Here is a 22,689-nt window from a genome sequence, read left to right as displayed (position 1 = left end):
TATTCTCATTCAAGGGCATAGCTGATCACAAATAGTAATGTTAGTAGGCCTAGGCGCATATGCAGCATGCTGTTGCAGGTAGAGGATATGTTGGGGTAAATAATTCAGTGAGCTAGGTTACATCTCTCTTTTTTAGTTAGCTATAAGTGGTAACATTAGTGGTTAATGTAGTTAGTACAATATAGTTATAATATAAGGCGGAAGCAAACATATGTATTCGAGCCTGTAAAGAGAGCCATAAGACATATTTAGACATGCAAGGATAGCTAGTGACAATGGGCTGATATAAGGTATGTCAAACATATCATAAGAACCCTAAATATGCCTACTTATTAAAGTAAAATTTCCCAAGGCTCAGATTGAATAAGTAAACACAGATATTGAGCATAAACATAGCAACTACATAAAATTAAGCCTAATGTAAGACTGACGCTGCTTCGAATGTCACTTCACATGTAATTATCCAAAAACATGAAGCATGGGTTCAGGTATCATAGCTGGATCAGCAGGTAAGCTAATCGCAAAACAAATTGTAGCACTATCTAGAAGTATTAAAGCACTCCTGACAAACTAGAGAAGTAAAACATAAGAATATTGTAAACTGTTCTTTGAAATATAACAGATGCAGGTATCATGTAATGAGTCATACACCTAAATAGCCTACATGTGTTTGATAACATAAGCATTAAGAGGCATAGTGGGTAGTAAACTGACTATAACACTGATATGCGGTAACCCCAGGTTGTATACAAATATTTACAGTTTTTACAAATTTTACTGCTTAGTACAAGCTGCAAAGTGAAATTGAATATCTGCATGAATGGCTGCTCCCATAGACAACGATCTGAGTTATCAGGTTTGACAACTTTATATAATATCTGTATAACCTAAAAGAAACATTTTATCTGCTAATATTTGGCTGATTAATAGGCTTGTATAAATTTTGGTATTAAGGTATCAGCCTTGCCTGTTAAGTTAATGAACATATAGCTACGGTGGAGGAGGAATTACATACAGACACCACAAAATGCTATATGATTTAGTCTGGTCCGAAATTTTAAAATAGGCTGTTATAGTAACTGAACTAATCTCCTTCATCCACAGATAGCTTTGCAGCCATTTTCGTACATCAAAGCGACCTCATTATATCCTATCTTGCTTGCACAATCATATTATGCTAGTGAGCTGGGTAGGTTGGGTTAAGGGTGGACAGCAAGCCTGGGAGTTCATACTAGATGACATAGATCGCAGATCCTGCGTGATGTAACCATGGGACCTCTACACACAGCATAAATGTAACCTATATGACATGAACCATAACAGCAAAAAGACTTGTGCATCTAAATGTAAAACAACAGATCATATAATAGATCTAACTTTTGTAGATAACACCCTGGCTAATGGTGGGTTAATTTAACTAAATAAAAATAATATTAATAGGATATACAATGAATACAGGGACATAAATATACAAATTAAGTAGGTAACAGGCATAGTACGTTAAGCCCTATCAATAAAACAGAACATACTCATAAAGGTGTCCCAAGCTTAGTATCCTGCAACATAAGTCCAGACTGTTGTGATAAAGTCCAAATTCTGGGTTGACCTGTATCGGGAGGGAAGTGAAGTTACCCATACATATTGTTTTTATGTTAATTGTCTGAAAGAAAAATTAACAGAGGTTTCAGAGTTATACAAGATCAGATGTACGTTATTCATACACAAGTTCACAATCTACCCCATACTTATGAAAATCTAATGGGTCTGTATATCAACAGCACAATCTCCCCAGATACTGATAGCTAAAAATCAAGCAGGAACTTAGTATGACTATATATATTGTTAAGTAAGTATAAGGCATATGTCCCAGTAACACATCTATCCCATCAAAACTGTTAACGGTGGTGCAGTGATTAATCCCTTCATATATTAGGGATTTGTGCAATAACCTCAAAGTCTGAGTGGAAACACGCCGAATTTGCTGCGTGTGAGATGCCTCAGTCCCTCAAGGTGTACAGACATGTCCCGTTCCTCAGCCTTATCCAATGCCCTGTCTATTGGAGGCCGTTGTATTGAAATTAAGGTGTGAGGGCTCTTTAACTGCATAAGAATAGTCTGGAGTGCAGCATCTGTTGGCCGAACTACTAGACAAGATAAGACAGAGCAACGATTGCGGTATCTTAAAAAATGGAGGGGTAGTTATGCTCTTTAGTAGGTCAGGGACATGCTTAGTGCCCCTTTGTAGCTGATTCCAATCAAGCACTTTAGCCCCAGCGGCAATATAGGTTTCCTTCAGTATAGGGCACTCCTGAACTTGCGCAGCAGTCTCTACCAGCTTGTGTGTGTAAAAGGTGAGCATATACTTTGGCTCGACTCTCTCACCTGTCGGGTGATCAGCTACAACTGGGCTCTCCTGAGTGCTGCCTAGAACCGGAACCTCCCTGCTGATCCCAGGTATTGTAGCCTTGATCTCGGGGATGGCCGAGGAAAAGGAGATCTTTATTTCTTCAATCAGCTCCTCTGCATGCCGATCTAGCTGATCCGCTAAGCCTCTGAGCAAATCATGTATTTCGTGCTCCATGGCACAGCTGAATCTACAAATGCTGTTCCAGTGCAGTTGTTTTTCTTTTTTTTTTTTCTGCTCTCTAATGGCGGCGAGATGGTGCTCCTCTGTCCCAGGCCGCAAAATGGCGCTTGTTCGCGCCACTACAGTATCTGATAGCTGCGGTCTGTGGGAGCGGGTCATTATTTTTTTATTTTTTTACCTGCAGCTGAGCAACAGCTGAAGTATATTTTTCTACACAAAACTTACTCTGCTGAGCTGCGGAGATTGTGAGGTAAAATATCTTCTTTTTTTACATAGAGATGACCAGGTGATATTTTCCTGTCAACTTTTTACAGTTATGCTGCATCAGTTTCAAGTGATTTAGCATATGAGTATTATGTCCCTTTAATATATATACACAATAGACATATAAGGGCCAAATTATCAATGTCCGCCACACTTCGATAAATGCCGACAGCATATGCTGTCAGCATTTATTATTGCACAAGCATTTCTAGTAAATGCACATTCACGGCCAATTGGCCGATAGCAGGGGATTTCAATCAACCCAATCCTATTCAATCAGGCTGATTGCTCAGAGGTGGCGGATGAGTTAAGGAGCAGCTGTGTTATGACCGCTGCTTCTTAACTTCCACTTGAGGCGTGCTTCAAAAATCGACCCCATACTGTATATATACATATATATATATATATATATATACATCATTAAACTGTTTTTTTTGTTTTTTTAACACCCAAGATCTGCTATCTCTGAGCCCTTATAACGTTTGAGGGCAATCATTTTTATAAATAATTTTTATTAGACAGTGTTAATATGAGTGTAAGTGTACTTTCTAAAGAATTTTTTATGTGTTTTGACAAACTTTTTTTGTTGCAGAAAACAGTTAACTATAGATCTTTGAGCAAGGAAAGGATTTTCACGATTTTTCAAGACTTCTAATATCAGGGCAATGAACATTGCTTGCGAGAAAATGATATCGCACGTGGGATAGACATAACGCACCGCTTGTAATCTTGCCCTTAGGATTTTAATATCTTCCCTATTATGTACATTCTTATGGTTTTACTGTTCTCTTTTTAGTAATATAATACAAGTTTCAAAAAAATCTCTGCACCCACTGGCATCTACTTATCAAGCAATCAACCGCAAATACGCTGGAATTCCACAGCATATTTGTGGCGAGCCTGATTCCCCTTGGTTATCAAACCCTACAGACTGGCAAAAGTAGAATTTTTTGACGTAGCATACGATCTGCCGGGCAAAGTCTGACACAGGTCGATGCTTACGTCATTACAGATGTTCCGAATGCAAATTCGGCACTATCTGACTACTTTTGCTAGTTATCAAAGTTCTACCAGGTACGCTCGCCACTATTCCAGCCCAGCGTACCTGGTTTTCAATCCACCGCCCTAGAGGCGGAGGATACCATAGGAATCAATGGGAGTCTGAAAGCAGCGAAAGCTCATCTTCACTGCTGCCCGATATCCCATTGATTCCTATGGTAATGTTTACACCTAACACTCTAACATGTACCCCGAGTCTAAACACACCTAATCTGCCGCCCCCGACAACGCCGCCACCTACATAAAGTTATTAACCCCTAATCTGCCTCCCCCTACACCGCGGCCACCTACATTATACTTATTAACCCCCAATCTGCTGCCCCCGACACTGCTGCCACCTACATAATGGTATTAACCCCTAATCTGCCCCCCTACACCGCCGCCACTATATTAAATTTATTAACCCCTAAACCCAAGTCTAACCCTAACCCTAACACCCCCTAACTTAAATATAATTTAAATAAATCTAAATAAATATTCATATCATTAAATAAATTATTCCTATTTAAAACTAAATACTTACCTGTAAAATAAACCCCAAGATAGCTACAATATAACTAATAGTTACATTGTATCTAGCTTAGGGTTTATTTTTATTTTACAGGCAACTTTGTATTTATTTTAACTAGATAGAATAGTTATTAAATATTTATTAACTATTTAATAACTACCTAGTTAAAATAAATACAAAAGTACCTGTAAAATAAAACCTAACCTAAGTTACAATTACACCTAACACTACACTATAATTAAATTAATTTCCTACATTAAATGCAATTAAATACAATTAAATAAAATGATCTAAAGTACAAAAAAACCCACTAAATTACAGAAAATAATAAACAAATTACAAGATTTTTAAACTAATTACACCTAAGCTAATCCCCCTAACAAAATAAAAAAGCCACCCCAAAATAAAAAATCCCTACCCTACACTAAATTACAAATAGCCCTTAAAAGCGCGTTTTGCGGGCATTGCCCCAAAGAAATCAGCTCTTTTACCTGTAAAAAAAAATTACAAATCCCCCCCAACATTAAAACCCACCACCCACACAACCAACCCTACTCTAAAACCCACCCAATACCCCCTTAAAAAAACCTAACACTAACCCCTTGAAAATCACCTTACCGTGAGAAGTCTTCACCCAACCGGGCCGAAGTCCTCAATGAATCCGGCAGAAGTGTTCCTTCAGACAGGCAGAAGTGGTTCTCCAGACGGGCAGAAGTCTTCACCTAGACGGCATCTTCTATCTTCATCCATCCGGCGAGGAGCGGCTCCATCTTCAAGACATCCGACGTGGAGCATCCTCTTCTTACGAAGTCTTCTTGTTGAATGAAGGTACCTTTAAGTGACTTCATGCAAGATGGCACCCCTTAGATTCCGTTTGACTGATAGAATTCTATCAGCCAATCGGAATTAAGGTAGAAAAAAACATATTGGCTGATGCAATCAGCCAATAGGATTGATCTTGCATTCTATTGGTTGTTCCAATCCTCATATGGAGGACCACTTGTGCCTGGCTGGGTGAACACGGCTCCAGGTAGGGTGATCTTCAGGGGGTTAGTGTTAGGTTTTTTTAAGGGGGGATTGGGTGGGTTTTAGAGTAGGGGTGTGTGGGTGGTGGGTTTTAATGTTGGGAGGTATTGTATTTTTTTTTACAGGTAAAAGAGATGATTACTTTGGGGCAATGCTCCGCAAAAGGCTTTTTATTTTATTAGGGGGATTAGATTAGGTGTAATTAGTTTAAAATTCTTGTAATTCTTTTTTTATTTTCTGTAATTTAGTGTTTGTTTGTTTTCGTAATTTAGTTTATTTAATTTAATTGTAATTAATTGTAGGTAGTTTAGGTAATTTATTTAATGATAGTGTAGTGTTAGGTGTAATTGTAACTTAGGTTAGGGTTTATTTTACAGGTAATGATGTACTTATTTTAGCTAGGCAGTTATTAAATAGTTAATAACTATTTAATAACTATTGTACCTAGTTAAAATAAATACAAAGTTGCCTGTAAAATAAAAATAAATCCTAAGATAGCTACAATGAAACTATTAGTTATATTGTAGCTAGCTTAGGGTTTATTTTATCGGTAAATATTTAGTTTTAAATAGGAATAATTTATTTAATTATGTTAAATTAATTTTGTTTAATTTAAATTATATTTAAGTTAGGGGGGGTTAGGGTTAGACTTAGGTTTAGGGGTTAATACATTTATTATAGTAGCGTTGAAGTTGGGATCAGAAGATTAGGGGTTAATAAATGTGTGTAGGTGTCGGCAACGTCGGGGGGGCAGATTAGAGGTTAATAAAATGTAACTAGTGTTTGCGAGGCATTAGTGCAGCGGTTTAGGGGTTATTACATTTATTAAAGTGGTGGCGATGTCCGGTCGGCAGATTAGGGGTTAATAATTGTAGGTAGGTGACATTGGGGGTGGCAGATTAGGGGTTAATAAATAAAATGTAGGTGTCGGCGATGTTAGGGGCAGCAGATTAGGGGTTCATAGGTATAATGTTGGTTGCGGCGATGTCCGGTCGGCAGATTAGGGGTTACATTTTTGTTTTGTTTTAGTGTTTGCGATGTGGGGGGGCATTAGTTTAGGGGTTAATAGGTAGTTTATGGGTGTTAGTGTACTTTGTAGCACTTTAGTTAAGAGGTTTATGTTCCGGCGTTAGCCCATAAAACTCTTAACTACTGACTTTTAAATGCGGTAGGAGTCTGGACAGGAAAGGGTCTACCGCTCACTTTTTCCAAGACTCGTAATTTCAGCATTAGGCAAATCCCATTAAAAATATAGGATACGCAATTGACGTACGGGGATTTCCGGTAGCCTCGAGTCACGGAAGAAAAGTGAGCGGTACACCTGTACCTGCCAGACTCGTAATACCAGCGGGCGTTAAAAAGCAGCGTTGGGACCTCTCAATGCTGCTTTTTAAGGCTAACACCAAACTCGTAATCTAGGCGTTAGGGTTTATTTTACAGGTAAGTATTTAGTTTTAAATAGGAATAATTTATTTAATGATAGGAATATTTATTTAGATTTATTTAAATTATATTTAAGTTAGTGGGTGTTAGGGTTAGACTTAGGTTTAGGGGTTAATACATTTAATATAGTGGTGGCAGTGTAGGGGGGGCAGATTAGGGGTTAATAATTATAATGTAGGTGGCGGCGGTGTAGGGGGCGGCAGATTAGGGGTTAATAAGTATAATTTAGGTGGTGGCGGTGTAGGGGGCGGCAGATTAGGGGTTATTAAGTATAATGTAGGTGGCGGTGGGCTTCAGGAGCAGCTGTTTAGGGGTTAAGCACTTTATTTAGTTGCAGCGGGGTCCGTGAGTGGCGGTTTAGGGGTTAATACATTTATAAGGGTTGCGGTGAGCTCCGGGAGTGGTGGTATAGGGGGTAAACAGTATAGTATAGTGTGGGTGTTTAGTGACAGGGTACCAATAAAGCTGGGAAAAAGCCGAAGAGCAGCGAGATTGATGACTGTTAGTTTACAACAGTCCGCTGCTCATCGCACCGTACTTGGTGTGCGGCTTTTTGACAGCTTTTTATATAATTTTGGAGAGCGTATTCAGGTCCGCGGCAGCGATGTTAGGCGATCTTAGGCGAGCGTATTGGTGCCGTCGAATGCAAGTAAGTTGACGGCTTGATAAATAGATGCCACTGTGTGCATTCCATCAAAAAGGTGTTCTGAGTCTCATTCCTTTAGTGATTATGGTATGATGAACTGATCCCAAATTGCACAGCTGAGGGAAGTCATGTTGAACCATTAAGGCTATACGGTTCAATTCTAATCCTTCTGTTTTTTTTTTTCTTCTTAATACTGGAAAAATGGTTAACAAAATGTTTAGCCAAACATAGCCAAGATTGTTAACTCACAATCTTTATTTTCCCACAACAGCACATGTAACTGTCAATGATGAATGGCAATCACTGAAATCTCATATGGGTTAATGGAGTAAATTGAGTTTGTGTGTATGTTTTGCCATTGGATCAGAGGGGTAACTAGAAATCAAAGGGCCCAGGTGCAAGAATCCAAGCAGGGCCCCCTGCACCCCCGTCCCCCCCCAAAAAAAAGAAAAGTGTGAATTTAATAAAAAATTTTCCCAACATTCAACACAGGGGGAAAAAAACGCAAAAAACATTTGTGTGTGTGCTGTATACACATACACACACACATATATATATATATATATATATATATATATAGATATAATAGCTGACTGTGCTGTATACACACACACACACACACACAAAAATATATATATATATATATATATATATAGTAGTAAACAATTTCCAGTTCAGCCCACCAATGGCCAACTCGCCTGGGTGCAATAATATATCGTCAAATAGAAAACAAGAGAATGCACTCTCAGGACTTTTAAAAAAAAAACAATTTAATGGAACGTTTTCGGGGTTCACAACCCCTTCATCAGCATACAAAACAAACAAAATTCAACTCATTTATAGTGTTACATATCAATTACATCACATCAACCTGAGTGTCTCTCCAAAGGAAAAGTGCGCCAATTTTTTGAGTTTGGAACGCATCTTGCGTTCCACAGTGCTATCCGAAACCGGAAGTTGTGTTACCTCACTTCCGGTTTGCGGATTCAATAAACAAACGTAAAATTAATGATGAAGTTATGCACTCTACAATTTTAAACGTATTTGAGTGACATACTAATGTAGAGGACTTCTTATAGCAAAAATGTGCCACATTATCATAAGTGCCTGAAAATTTGTGATAAATATACATTGTCAAATGTTACTGCATCCAGTCGGCATGGAGACAGTAACCATGGTAATCATATACAATCCGGATTACCCAAAAGTGCCATAACTTATGTGAAATTTATAATGATGTGCCAGCTGAATGGGACAACAATTTTCTCAGTGTCAGAAATAGCGTACAATCAAGCTGTATACGATCATATCGCATATTTAAAAATAATCATTAAAAAAATAATAAAATAGAAGTTGGACCATATAACAGTACATGTGATTGGAATGGCAAGTTGTAAATGAGAAGCAAATATAATGTTGCAGATATGGGTGCTGTGACTTACAATGTATCGCCAGTGTATTAAAACAGAATGACGTTTGGCATGTGTGCTGCTACAATGTATGTGCAAACAAATAGATATATCGAATGGGAGCAGTATACAGGGAAAGGAATATATGTAGTATTGTAGGGCTGTGCTGTTAGGCTGCTATAACGCTGGGGCACCATTTTCATATTAATTCAATTTGGCCATTAAAGGGTTATAGCTTGCATCAGCCAAATGTGGATGTAAATGACTATGCACAAAGTCATATAAGGAAGGAAACCTTATTTTAAAATTCTATCCTCAAGTATAATTGCAAAACAAATGGGGATCTGCAAAAAGAGGTAATTATGGTAATGGTCAAAAGGACATGTAGCTCATGTGGATACTATCCACCTCTGGGATTTATCCAAGTGGATGTGGTAATTTTTTATGTCCGTTTTTAGGACTGGTGGTGCATATTAAAACAATGGGTAATGGTTCCCAGCGGACCAGGCTTCCACGGAGAAGGTGGAGACAGATGTCCCCCCTTAAACCATGCCGTTAGGCGCACAACACCTTCCCCTACAGCTAGGGGAGAATGGAATGTGTGCCAAAACGGAGCCACAATGTCCACCTGGCATACCCCAAGTATGTAGCACCCCAGTTGTTGATCACATAATGCTCTTAAAGTCCGGCATGGTGTTCAGGCCACCTGGCTGTATTGTGCCTAATCTGAACATCCACTGGGCCTCTCGTTTCAGGAGTTGCTTGTTCCGGTCGCCCCCCTGATCCAATGGGGGTATGTGGTCTATTAGAATGTAGCGGATGGAAGACACTGAGTGTCCCTTGTTAGCGCAATGTCGCGCCACTGGCTGTTCGGAATCACCGTTTTTAAGTGCTGTCCTTATGGCGTGGCGGTGATTGGCCATACGCTCACGGAGTGTGCCAGAGGTCTTCCCTATGTAGAAACAGGAACATGGACAAAACAATAAATATATAACGTGAGTGGTGGTAGTTATGGAGTGTCGAATAGAAAATGTTCGGTTGGTGTGTGGGTGATGGAAAACTTTAGTACCCACTAGGCCATTACACGTTGTGCAGCCCAAACAGCGATAGGAACCCTTTATATTCCTTTTCTTCCCAGTCGAATAACATTGTTTGGGATCCGTTTTCACCAGAAGATCTTTGAGATTGGTTCCCCTCTTAAACCCAACCATAGGTCGTAGATTATGAGTAAATGTGAGTTTTGGGTCTGAAGACATAATTGGCCAGTGCTGTCGGAGAATCTGGCCAATGTTTTTTGTCACTGGAGTAAAAGTGGTAGACATAATGAGCTTATCACTAGTGTCCCTTTTGGATTTGGGTATAATCAATTCCGTCTGTGTTAGCATTGAAATGGATTCCATAGCGTCCTGTATTATCGGGATCTTGTAGCCCCTGTTCTGGAACCTCTCGCCCACTCCTTTCAATTGGGAGACCCCAGCTTCAGGATTAGAATTGTTGCGCATTGTTCTTATGCATTGTGATTTTACTATGCCTTTTAGTAGGGCTGGGGGATGGCAACTATCTGCCCTTAATATAGAGTTGCGGTCGGTGGGTTTATGATATAATGTGGTTCCTAAATTGTTGGAATCCTTGAAAACTGTCAAGTCCAAGAAGTGAATGGATAGGGTATCCACTGTCATCTTAAACTTGACGTTGTTGGTAGTGTTATTAAACACATCAAACCATTTATGGAGTTCCTCCAGGCCCCCTCGCCACACCAAGAAAATGTCATCTATGTATCTGTAATAACAGATGATGGATACATTCAGCGTGTTCCACAGATACATGTTTTCAAATTGTGACATGTAAATGTTGGCGTATAAGGGGGCCATGGAGGAACCCATGGCTGTGCCAGCAGTTTGCAAATAAAAACTATTTTCGAACCGAAAATAGTTTTTAAACAGACAGAATTCAATGAGGGACAATAGAAATTCTACTGGGGGACCCTCATAGAGGGGGTTACCCGTGAGGTGTTCTTGTATGGCTTTAAGTCCATCAAGATGGGGTATGATGGTATACAGACTGTTGACATCCAGAGTGACGAGTAAATTGTCTGGCTGGATATCAACAGTCCGTATTTTACGAATGAAATCATTTGTATCCATAACATAAGACCGTGTTTCCTTCACCACTGGCTGTAAAAGTACATCCACATATTGTGCTACAGGCTGGGTGAGTGACTCCCTAGCTGACACAATAGGACGGCCCGGTGGGTGGTCTAATGTTTTATGAATTTTGGGGATTGAATATAAGATGGGTATCTTAGGGTATGTAGTGATGCAAAAGTCACGAATGTGCTCAGTTATGTACCCATGTTCAAATCCCAATTCAATCAGTTTGTCAAGTTGTGTTTTAAATGATGTAGTAGGGTCAGAAGTTAACAATTTATATGTCTGAGTGTCTGACAATTGTTTCAGGATGTCCTCTCTATAATCACTATAATCTAAAAGAACAATGGCCCCGCGAGCAACGCGTTTCAACCCGTAAACCGGGTCTTTTTCAAGCTGAAAAATACCCGGTTTACGGGTTGAAACGCGTTGCTCTTTCTGTTCTTCTTTTGTCCCTCTCCGGCCTCCGTAGGTGCAGTTTTCCAGTTACCTGTGCAAAGGTGTTTGCATATTCTCTGCTGGATTGATTTTTGCTGCCCACTGCGGCCTGGAGTTTTACGCCACTGAAAGGAACATACAGGATTCAATCACCGATCTCCGGTGTAAGTAAAAGTGAAAACCTTATTTTGTTGCCTTTTCTGTCGTTTATTGGTCTTCCTCATCTCGTTCCAGCTCCTATCGAAGTTTTAAATCCTTCTTCGAAATTTGGGCCACATTTGGAAATATCATCACATCGAATCTCAACTGGAAAATTAATTAAACTTTTCACATTGTTCTATTGTTTTATCATTTGTATCACATTGTTGCCAATATGTATACTACACTTCAATCTCGCGCCTGATCAGCGCTTTTTTATGTGTGTAAATCATTTTTTTATCCTTTCACATATGTAATTAAAATTATATATATATATATATTTTTTTTTAATTTTTATTATCTTTATTAATGATACAAAAAAAAGAATTTACATATAATAAAATTACATTAATTACACTTAATATATTCCGTTTATACAATTTCTGGGGACACAAGTATTAAGACCCTTGGAAAGAGATTTTACATTTTCATATAAACAACCAAAGAAAAAAAGGACAAGAAGAAGAGAGGAGCTATGGATGAGCTAAAATGTCAATTAAACACTCTTACTATCCTTTAGACAGAGATTAGGTTATGTCTCATTATATTTACTAATTGTTTGTTATTATACCTTTATATATCAGAGTCTGAGTTTCTAGATTTAATGTCTTTATATATTTTTCCCATTTATTCATAAATGTTATTTTCCTCGTCTTGATGTCAGCAACAGCATCATATTTTTCTATTAATAGTTGTTGCCATAATTTTTTCTTTAAGTTACTAATAGATGGATGCTTTCTATCTGTCCATAAGTTTGTAATTATCTTCCTAGCTAAAATTATTACCATAGCAATGAATAGTTTATATTGCTTAGCCTTTTGAGTTTTGTTTTGGAGTAGAAAGATTGTTTGTTTATCGATTTTAATATTTATTCCAATTATATTCGATATCCAGTATTCTACCTGGGACCAGAATTGGATAATTCTCGGGCATTCCCAGAAATAGTGCGACAAATCTGGGGATGGATATGAACATTTAGGGCAGAATGGGGGCTCATCTTTTATCCATTTCGCTCTTTTAGTTGATGTTACATAATCCCTATGTATAATTCTATACTGTGATTCTCTCAAATCACTTGCATAAGTTGTTTGCTTAGTTATTTTCACACTACAATATAATTGCTCATTTGTACTTTCTATACCTATTAACTGATTGTATTTATCCACTATTTTTATGTTACTTCTCTCCACTGAGATATTCATTATTTTATTATATATATTAGTTAATTTGTAGTTACCTTTTTCATACGACTCACAAAGTTCCATTATTTGGTTTTTAACACATTTACTTTTGGAATCTCGTAAAACTTTCTTTAGGTATGATTCAATCTGAAAATAATAGATGTAATTATCGACTTTAACTTTGTATTTATCATATATTTCTTGAGGTGAATAGATCTCATTACTATTGCTACTTAATAGATCTCCTATCTTATTAATTCCATGTTTGCCCCATGTATAAAATGGGTAGTTGTTACCCATTTGAAATTTGGGATTGCCTATGATAGGGATATATCGTGAATATTTATAATTTATTCCAAAAGTTTTATTTATAAGTTTCCATATTGCCAGGGAGTCCCGAAAGACTATATGGTCTCTAATATCCTTGGGGATTTCAGAAGTTTCTGCATGGGGTAGATATGCTATTGATTGGGGTTTAATCAGTTCTTGCTCTATTTTCATATTAGCGTATTTTTCTATCCCTATTATCCATTCAATACTATATCTAGCTAATGCCGCCCAGTTGTAATATTTTATATTCGGAAGCCCCCAACCCAGTTTTTTTGCGGGCATTTGTAACTTAGAAATATTGATTAAAATTATATTTTTTATATATAACTATTTGTTTACACTTCCTTTGTTGAACCAATCTGCACTGGGTGTCACTATCTGCATATATAGATAGCGTTATATGCTCGAAAATCACTCTTTTATACACATTTTTTATAAACACTTTCTATTTTAAGCTGTTTAGCTCCTGTGTTTTTGAATTTTATGGTCTCCTCCCAGAGTCCATATATATTCTTTCTAAATCACATAATCATAAATACACTGCTGCTAAAAAAAAAATTGTTTTTATGGACCCCTGGCCCCACCATACAACTACTACCACACTGCAGTTACAATCCTAAATTGCACAAAGAAATAAAAAACATTTGCTAAGTAATTCCTACCTCCTCTGCAAATGAAAGTGATCAGCCGTCTGACTCAGGCACACACTCTACAAACAAAGTGCCAAGTCTGTCTCACGCTGTGCATAGTGGTTTAGTGCACACTCAGAAATCCTCTCAAATGCTACTACTTTACTCATTGTAATGATATTTCCCAAGCTCAATTAGCACTCTGCTGTAGTACCCACTGGTGGTTGCCAAAAAATTTTTTTTTTAGTTCTTGCCTCATGGGGCCCCCCTAGCCCATTGGGCCCCTGACAGGAGTCACCCCTGTCACCCCCTGATGGCGGCCCTGCACACACACATATATATATATATATATATATATATATATATATATATATATATATATAATAGCTGACTGTGCTGTATACACACATACACACACACACACACATATATATATGTATAATAACTGACTGTGCTGTATACACACACACACACACACACACACACATATATATATGTATAATAGCTGACTGTGCTGTACACACACACACACACACACACACATATATATATATATATATATATATATATATATATATAATAGCTGACTGTGCTGTATACACACACACACACACACACACACACACACATATATATATATATATATATACATATATATATATATATATATATATATATATAATAGCTGACTGTGCTGTATACACACACACATATATATATATATATATATATATATATATATAATAGCTGACTGTGCTGTATACACACACACACACACACACACACACACACACACATATATATATATATATATATATATATATATGTATAATAGCTGACTGTGCTGTATACACACACACACATATATATATATATATATATATATATATATATATATATAATAGCTGACTGTGCTGTATACACACACACACACACACACACACATACATATATATATATAATAGCTGACTGTGCTGTATATACACACACACACACACACATATATATATGTATAATAGCTGACTGTGCTGTATATACACACTATATATCTGTATTTGTATCTGTCAAATTATAACCATGTATTTGAAACAACTATAGCAAGTACCATATTCAAGATAATTTTTGTTAGTTCAGCTCCAGGAACTTAAGTGTGTGTTTATGTGTGTCCTTGGCAGTAAATAATTTAAATAAATGAGAAGTTTCTGTGAAAATATTAATTAAAACTGTCTATAGAGACACAGCTCAATAAGGTTGGGATATATGAAATAGAGATAAATTAAAAAAATAGCATGTTAATAAGACCTGTTAAAGTAAAAGAAAATAAAGCATTAAAGATACTAGCCTGTGGTTCGTTATATGGAAAAAGCTCCCTAAGCATTACTATCTGTATCCTAAACCTAAATGCAAAACAATCATGTCTGTTGTTCATTGTACAAATATATATATAAGTAAATCACATACATAAGTATAGGCACAGACACACGTAATAATGTAACTCACATCTCCCTAAAAAAATGTTACCAAATTTTGTGTCTGGACTCTGAACATTTAAAATAAAAAATAAAACACAAAAAAATATTATTTTCCTGCAGTATTTTGTGCTAATAAAACCATATATACATATATTTTCATAACAGAACCTAACATCCTCAGTGCTACACTACAGCTGTTCCTTTAATAAGGGCTGATGCTGTATCTGGTAGTTCCAACCCCTTACAAAAACAACTTAACATAACTACTTAACTTATAAATAAAGACACAACACAGATAGCTGGGATTTAAAGACCATAACGATGGTCATATTTATTAACAAATATTAACTTGACTTCAACGGAAGTCATTCAAATATTTAACCTGTGGCGGCATTCGAGGCCTAGTAAACTATTAGCTCCATATGACAAGAGGTCGCAGCCAGATGTTGTGGAATTGCAAATGCCAAGGGTGGGGCGCAAATGTGGCCCCACCCCATTCCGTCTAATAGGCGCGGACGTCCTAAAGGATCTTCAGCCAGCAGACCCGCGGGGCGGGGCCCCCCAGGTCACGACCTGAGGACATCACCCCCGCCCATTAGCCCGACTGTCACCTCTGCAGACTCCGCCCTCAATTGTTGATGGCTACGACCTCCCGCCATTAGGAGATACGTGGATGTTATGATGCGCTTCAGCCTCTAAGGCACTGGTATGGCCAAGCCCTGCAGCAAAGCTCATCCAGGAAGCAAATAAATTACGGCTAAGGTCTTACCAAGACTAGGTCAACTAACCCCATCCCTGCCTTTCGCATCTAAAGGACCAGCAACCCGTCCGGGAAGCCATCTGCCTGAATGACGCCTAAAAATGTTGCATTAGCAACTACTTAATTAACCATTTAACAATAGGGTTGGGAGGGAGGGAAACTTTCTCCTTGCAAAATCCCAGGTGGAAGAGGCCAGATTGTTCCAGAACTTCCTTTATATTAGGTGAGCCTAAGACCTCCCCTCACCTTGCAACATTGTTGCTACTACACTGCACTGGGATTTTCCACTAGCCTGTCAGCTCATCCCTTAACTCCATTACAGGAGACTCTGCTACCTTTCATTCCCCTAAGGGCTGATGCTGTATCTGGTAGTTCCAACCCCTTACAAAAACAACTTAACATAACTACTTAACTTATAAATAAAGACACAACACAGATAGCTGGGATTTAAAGACCATAACGATGGTCATATTTATTAACAAATATTAACTTGACTTCAACGGAAGTCATTCAAATATTTAACCTGTGGCGGCATTCGAGGCCTAGTAAACTATTAGCTCCATATGACAAGAGGTCGCAGCCAGATGTTGTGGAATTGCAAATGCCAAGGGTGGGGCGCAAATGTGGCCCCACCCCATTCCGTCTAATAGGCGCGGACGTCCTAAAGGATCTTCAGCCAGCAGACCCGCGGGGCGGGCCCCCCAGGTCACGACCTGAGGACATCACCCCCGCCCATTAGCCCGACTGTCACCTCTGCAGACTCCGCCCTCAATTGTTGATGGCTACGACCTCCCGCCACAAGAGACAGGCACTCCCACATAAACCGGGCTCTTGCCGCCACCCGCTAAATATTACTAACCAGAGCCGTTTTGAGTTCCACCAGGAAGATCACCAGCCCTTCATCGGACAGGTGCACCCCGTCCGGGCGATACAGCCCTTTTTTGTCCGCTGAGATCAGTTCATGGCGGACCACAAAACCCCCTACCTCTAGTACTGCTCTACCCAGCTCCCTGTTAACTTTTTTTCTAACCCTATATGCTATCCTAGGTGTGGGAAAATATCTTCAACGCAGCCGGGGGATTATGTTGGACCAAGCCAGCCTAACCCCCGGGAACGTGGTACAGATCCACTTGACATCCGACCTCATCGCATTGATGAGGTCCAGAGCCGGTGCACTCCCTATATCATTTCCCCCCATGTGAAGGAGGATGATGTGGGGCTGTCCCCATCTATGTCTGGCATTCTGGAGGAGGGCAGGCAAACCATCCCACTGTAAGCCTCTACGGCCCAACCACCGTATTGATGCCTTAGACGTCGGAATCCCCAACTGCTGCCCCTCAGGAAGAGAATGGGCCTTCAGTGCCGCCCAGTGCACGTAGGAGTGCCCTATTATCCAGATGCGAGAAGGACCTGTAGCCACACCTGAAAAACGGATTACATAGTCAATCACCTTAGACTAAAATTAAACAACGCAACCAGAACAACTGTAAAACGCCTGTTTCCTTACTCCTACACCGAATACCCCTTACGCCTCAGCTGGGGGGCGCACGTAAGACTTGTAACATTGGGACCTCCATCTGCCCAACTTCTGTATGCGTTCTCCCTTCCAACCTAGCGCCGCCGCGCTGGTGGCAGCCCCTATTCGGAAGGAATGGGGGGTGATTCTACAGTTCCCCAAACCTGCTGCAAGCGCTACCTTTCTGAGCACAGCTGCGAACTGATACCGGGAGAGATTCGATCCGTCAGAATGCACTAAGAACTGGGCGGGGCCCCGCGGTCGCTGCGCCATGTAGGCCCTTGTACTCACAACCGGGCAGACGCCCGATGCTGAGGGAGTCAGAGTGATCCACACCCCTTTCCCCTCCTGGTCAGTCTTCGAGTGTGGGATAAACAATAACAAATTATCGCCCGCCAGTTTGACATGAGCCAACTGCATACCCGTGTTAACCGCATCCTTTGAGGTTGCGACCAGCTCGCCCGGCCTGAGGGCCGCAAAGAACGCCAAGGAGAATACGCACTGAAACAGTTCTCTTTCGCTGGGTTCGACGCAAATGCCCTCGATTGCGTCCACCAGCCTGGCTAGCCTACAAAATGTGACAGGTTCGCGCGCATCTTTCGCTCTACCCTCGAGCCTTCCCCAGCCCTTAATCACTTGCTTCACCAGGAAACCTTTCGTGATATTGGGCCACTCTAGCATATTGCAAAAGAAGGAGATTGCAGCTATTCTATTGGATATAGCGCCCTTCGAAGTCCCTTGCCCGTGTTTCTCTGCCAGCCACTCCAAGAACAGATCCCTCGAGACCCTTTCCGGCGCTGCGCCCTGTTCGTGACAGTAACTTACCCACTCGCCCCAGTGCTGTGAATAAGCTCTCCACGTGTTCGGCGCCAGGGATGCCCTCACTAGGTGCCCTATGGACCTCCCTGCCCCGCCAACTGCCAAATAGAGTGGGGACAAGGTAAGCCAACTGCTGCTGCGTTAGGGGCCAGTCTGCGAAACTGTTCCCATTGAAACCTCGAGAGTGCGTCCGCCAGGGTGTTGTTGACCCCGGGAACGTGCCTCGCGGAAAACTGAATATTGTATTGCAAGCACCTCAGCACTAGCTGTCGCAAGTACCTAACAACTACCGGTGACGAAGCAGACAACCTATTTATGGCGAACACAACGCTAGCGTTGTCTGTCCATAACACGATGTATCTATCCTTTAACGCCGGTCCCCAGAGCTCCATGGCCACAACTATGGGAAAGAGCTCCAAAAGTGTCAAGTTCCTTGTCAGACCGACTTGGACCCATGACAGGGGCCATGGCTCGGCGCTCCATTGCCCGTCCAAATAGGTGCCATAACCCGCGGCTCCAGCTGCATCCGTCAGCAGGTGCACTGTCTGACTGGAAACCCTAGGAGCGCGCCAAAGAAGTGTTCCATTGAAACCCTGCAGGAAGTGCTCCCATACCTTCAAGTCTTCCCGCATGTCTTCCGAAACCACCACTTTACGTGCCCCGTGCGGAGTGGAGAGCAAAGCTTCCATCCTCCTGTTGAACACGCGACCCATGGGTATAATTTTGCACGCAAAATTGAGTAAGCCTAGCACTGACTGCAGCTCCCTCAGGGGCATGCTCTTTGCTGCCCCGGCTTTGCGCACTGCTGAGAGCATTGCTTCCACCTTGTCAGCTGGAAGACGACATAGCCTTGCAGCAGTGTCAATTTCGATCCCCAGGTACGTGAGTCTTGTACAGGGGCCCTGTGTTTTTTCCTCAGCTAGTGGCACTCCAAATTTTGACATTAGCCCTCGCATTACTGCGATCAGCCGATCGCATTCGCGTGTGTTCGCGGCGCCAACCAGCAGGAAGTCGTCCAGGTAATGAGCGACTATTCCCCCACCGGCCGCCGTGATGATAGCCCAGTGCAAGAATGAGCTAAACTCTTCAAAATAAGCACACGATAGCGAGCAACCCATGGGCAAGCATTTGTCAATAAAATAATTCCCCTCAAATTTACACCCCATCAGTCTGAAAGATGCTGGATGTATAGGGAGTAACCGAAAGGCAGACTCGATGTCCATTTTGGCTAGCCGCGCGCCAGGACCCGCCGTCACTACCAACTCCAACGCCTGGTCAAACGATTGGTAAGACACCGAGCTTATCAGGGGGTCTATAGCGTCGTTGACGGAACCCCCTTTCGGATAGGACAAATGCTGAATCAGGCGAAACTTCCCTGGTTCCTTTTTGGGGACCACCCCTAGAGGGGAAATAACAAGGTCAGGGATGGGAGGTTGCTCAAATGGACCAGCAAATCTTCCCAAAGCAATTTCTTTGCTCAGTTTCGCCCTAACTTCGCCCGGCATTTCATAAGCCGATTTTAAATTCTTATGCGACGAGGACCCCGTTACCAACCCCAATGTTGGTATCTTGAAACCTTCCGCAATCCCCGCCAGTAGGTTGTCAGCCGAAACCCTGTTCGGGTAGGCTGCCAGCCAAGGTCTAATGGCGTCCAGCTTCAGGGGTGTTGGAGCTCTTTGGTCCAGCCCCCCCCGATTTTGCCCCACGGAAGGCTCCTCCGTCCCTCCGCTTCGGGCATTCAACACCTGGGTGTTGACCGCTGCAGTACATGCAGGCGTGCCGAAAGGAACAAGAAGCGCCCTTATCGCATTGCTTCTCGTTGTACTTCCAACACTCCCTGCCCCGACGCTTGATGATGCTCGGAGGCCTCTGGGGCCCTGTCCGCAGCATCGATCCCCCTGCCCCCCCTTTTTCCGGTATGAGCAGGGACCACAAGTCCAAGTCTTTCACCCCAAAGTTCAAAACTGGATTCCCAACCATTTTCCTCCTAAACTCACTATCATAAGCACGCCACATGCCTTCCCCATACCTATTATAGATACATTCAATTATCTCAGCGTACTTAATCACGTCTACCGCGGCCTCCGGCCTCTGTTCAATGTAGCAGGAGGAGAATACCCTAAAGCACCGCCTCCACTCATCAAATGTATCTGGGCGCTGGATCTTCTTCGGTCCAGTCCCATCCTCGCTACGCTCTTTGTCGCGCTGCGCCTCTAGCGACAGCTCGAACATATTGACGTATTTGTGATCGCGAATTTTCTGTATCGTTTTGGGTTTGAGGTGCGCATGCAGGCAGTGTATCTTGCAGGGATAAGAGTCCCCCTGCAGAGCCACCCTTCTGTCACTAACTGATATGTCCCGCGGCTGTGCCGTGCTCTCGCCTCCCTGCGCACTGCCGGCGGAGGCGGACACAGAGCTTGGACCCGCCAGCAGCGCAGGTTGCTCCATGCTACCTACGCCCTTAGCCTGATTTCGCTCAGCAACCAGCACCTTCAACATTTTAAACATGCGGCGCTGTCCCTTGCTATTTAGCCCTAATTTCTTCCCCCCATCTGAGTCTGAATCAGTGCTATAATCGGTGTCAAAGGTGCGTGACAGGTTATATAAATTTCTCTCACCAACAGCCGATGTGGAAGGTGTAGATGTCCCTGGTGTTGCCACCGCTGATCCTCTTGACGGCTGTACCGACAGTCCAGCTCCTGCTGGACCGGAGACCTCTGTCCTCTGCTGTGCAACCTGCGTGTCCTGTGGGGGAGAAACAAACAAGAGGGGAGTATCCAGGCCAGCCATGCGGCCCTCCTGCCTGCTACCCCCAACTGGGGTGGACGTACTAACCCCTGCCCCAGTCGAGATCCCTCTGGCCCTCTGCTCTCCCCTGTCACCACTCCATTCATTCACTGACCCTGCAACAACGGGTGATGCACTGACCAGGTGTTCCCTACCTGAGTGTATGCTCTGAACCCCTGCAGCTGTTGGTTGCCGTGACTCCCCCTGCGCCCTGTCTGCGAGCACAGTCGCCCCCCTTTGGGGTACATCAGTATTGCCGGGACCCCCCCTGCTATGCCACTGGCGCCCCAGCAATGCACTTCTCGCTCTCCCATATGCCTGCCTGGTAACCTTAGATCCCATGAGCCTCTCCCTATGCAAGCCGCGTCCTCTCTGCACTACAGTTGCCCTGTCTGTCATGCTAGGTGCTGCAGAGTGTAGCGCAGCGGAGCGGGCCTGCCCGGATACTCCCCCCTCACCTGTGGAGAGTACCCGGCTAGGCCTCTTTCTGGCCCCAGGGACGCGTCCATCCGCTCCATGTTCCGGCCGTGTGACTCTCGCGGCGCCGGAAGTGACGTCACGCGTGTCACATGACCGGCCGGAAATGGGCGCGCCAGACGCGAGGCCGCAACCGGAGCCTGCACTGGTAGTAGCAGGCTCCGACTGAGCCACCAATGACAAATGCGGTCCGGCGGGCGGGCGAGGACCCCCAGGCCCCACACCGCTCCCCGACTGAGCCACCACTGAAGCATCCGGTCCGGGCCCCAGGGACCCGGCCGGATGATAGGACACGCTAGGCCCCTGTGTAGTCCCGCTAGGCCCCGGGCCCACATGGGGTAAAGGAGGCTGTTGCTGAGGGGCGCTAGGCCCCGGTTCAGCCTGACCCACTACCGGAGGCAACACGGCGGCCGTCAAGGCCTTAAACATGCCCACGATGGCCGCCGCTGCTACAGGAGACAACCCGGAGGCCGTGAGGGCCCCCAGGCCTGCCTCCAAAGCTTGGTCTAAGTTAGATGGGCCAGAGCTCACTGCACCCGCCTGTCCTGTAACCATAACAGTACCAAGGCCGGCGGGTGCAGGTTCAGGGGGTGGGGGGTTATTTATTATAACATTGGGGGTTAACACTGGCAATACTGGCCTTGTTTCCGCCGGAGTCGGTGGCACCACATCCTCATCTTCCTCCTCTATTACAGGTGCACTCCTCAAGGATCTCCCAGTGGACTCCCTGAAGCGAATGGGCACCGCAGCACTTCTCTTTGATCTAGACATTTTCACTTGAAGAATGGCAAAACTTTCTCCTTGCAAAATCCCAGGTGGAAGAGGCCAGATTGTTCCAGAACTTCCTTTATATTAGGTGAGCCTAAGACCTCCCCTCACCTTGCAACATTGTTGCTACTACACTGCACTGGGATTTTCCACTAGCCTGTCAGCTCATCCCTTAACTCCATTACAGGAGACTCTGCTACCTTTCATTCCCCAAATCAGTTC

General features: G+C 42.6%; 1 protein-coding gene across 1 annotated transcript in view; it reads left to right on the top strand.

Annotated features, from left to right (window-relative positions):
- The window catches only part of LOC128652712 (vomeronasal type-2 receptor 26-like), a 376,906-nt gene that overhangs the window by 208,852 nt on the left and 145,365 nt on the right, over positions 1–22,689 (top strand). The window lies entirely within an intron of this gene.

The sequence above is a fragment of the Bombina bombina genome, chromosome 3 (genome assembly GCF_027579735.1).
Source record: "Bombina bombina isolate aBomBom1 chromosome 3, aBomBom1.pri, whole genome shotgun sequence".
Classification (NCBI taxonomy): Eukaryota; Metazoa; Chordata; class Amphibia; order Anura; family Bombinatoridae; genus Bombina; species Bombina bombina.
The sequence above is the reverse complement of the archived record's forward strand: the minus strand, read 5'-3'. Positions and strand labels throughout refer to the sequence as shown.